Genomic DNA, 1,213 nt, shown 5'->3' with positions numbered 1-1,213 from the left:
TATGCAGGCAGAGAAAATATGATTTTTAAAAGGACTTACAATCCCTTATTGAAGAGATTCTTAAAAGGACTGAGTAGTTGGCATATACAGAAAAATGTGAGAGGCAATTCTATCGCAGAGGAGAAACAGAAAATCATACTGATTTCCTATTTACCACGTCCATGTAGTATCATTTACTATAGGCTCTTCCACTGTAAAGTGGATCCTTCATGTCCCTCATGAGGTTGACCCTCAAAAACTGTGGCTTTGGCAGAGCGGGCAGGAGGGCTCCGGATCCCTGCCATCTCCCCAGACCCGAGCGCTCTGCAGGGCAGCAGTGGCGGCCGCGGAGTTCTGCCTTCACGTCCCCGCCAGCCCGGAGCCCGCGAGGGCAGAAGGTCGGTCCCTACCCGGCGAGAGGATGGTCATCCGTGTGTTCATCTCCTCCTCCTCAGGCTTCGTGGCGATGAAGAAGAAACAGCAGGATGTGGTTAGATTTCTAGAAGCCGCAAGATAGAGGCTGAAGAGGTGGACATCCCAATGGCAGAAGAGCAGAGGCAGTGGGTGTATAAGAACATCCCCCCAGAGAAGAAACCTGCTCAGGGCAACCCTCTGCCACCTCGATGTTTAATGATGACCAATACTATGAAGATTATGACAGTTTTTTTGAATATAAGATCAATACAGTCCTTTCATTCTTAGGCCTGAGATCACAGTTGGCATCAAAGGCAGAACCTGAGCAAAGACAACTGGAAGAGGGAGAAGATGCATTTTGGAGTCCCCGCTGGTACTCAGCACACAGCTTCTAACCGAATGTATCACTGTGACAGAAGCCACATACATTATCAGTAACTTAGCTTGTCATGGAAAAGGTGTTTGGGGAAGACTTGGGTCTAATGGGATTACATGATTGCTTTAAACCAAATCAGGACTGTGGTGGGTTTTTTCTTATTTTCAGAATTACCTGCAGTTGCCTCACTTTACCCAGAGGATCTGGCGCCTGTTCCAGGTGTGCTTCCTGAATGACTGAGTGATAAGCAGGTGGCACCATCAGACAGAAAATATTGGATCTGCCCTGGTTTGTGGTCGATGTCAGGATTGCTCAAACATGCTTCTCTTCAAACTACCTAGGTGCTAATCCTTGAAATTAGTCTGCCAGGCTATTAGAATATTTTGGTCAGAAAGAAAAATAGCAGTGTTGGTTGACAAAGGGCTGAAGGTCTTTGCTGCAAAA

The 1,213-nt window shown here is 46.9% G+C and overlaps 1 pseudogene; it reads left to right on the top strand.

Moving 5' to 3' along the window:
- Window positions 1-400: 400 nt before the first annotated feature.
- Window positions 401-788, top strand: LOC109558314 (SH3 domain-binding glutamic acid-rich-like protein 2; annotated as a pseudogene).
- Window positions 789-1,213: the final 425 nt, after the last annotated feature.

The sequence above is a fragment of the Bos indicus genome, chromosome 5 (genome assembly GCF_029378745.1).
Source record: "Bos indicus isolate NIAB-ARS_2022 breed Sahiwal x Tharparkar chromosome 5, NIAB-ARS_B.indTharparkar_mat_pri_1.0, whole genome shotgun sequence".
Lineage (NCBI taxonomy): Eukaryota > Metazoa > Chordata > Mammalia > Artiodactyla > Bovidae > Bos > Bos indicus.
Note: the sequence above shows the minus strand (reverse complement) of the source record. Positions and strands in the feature narration are given on the sequence as shown.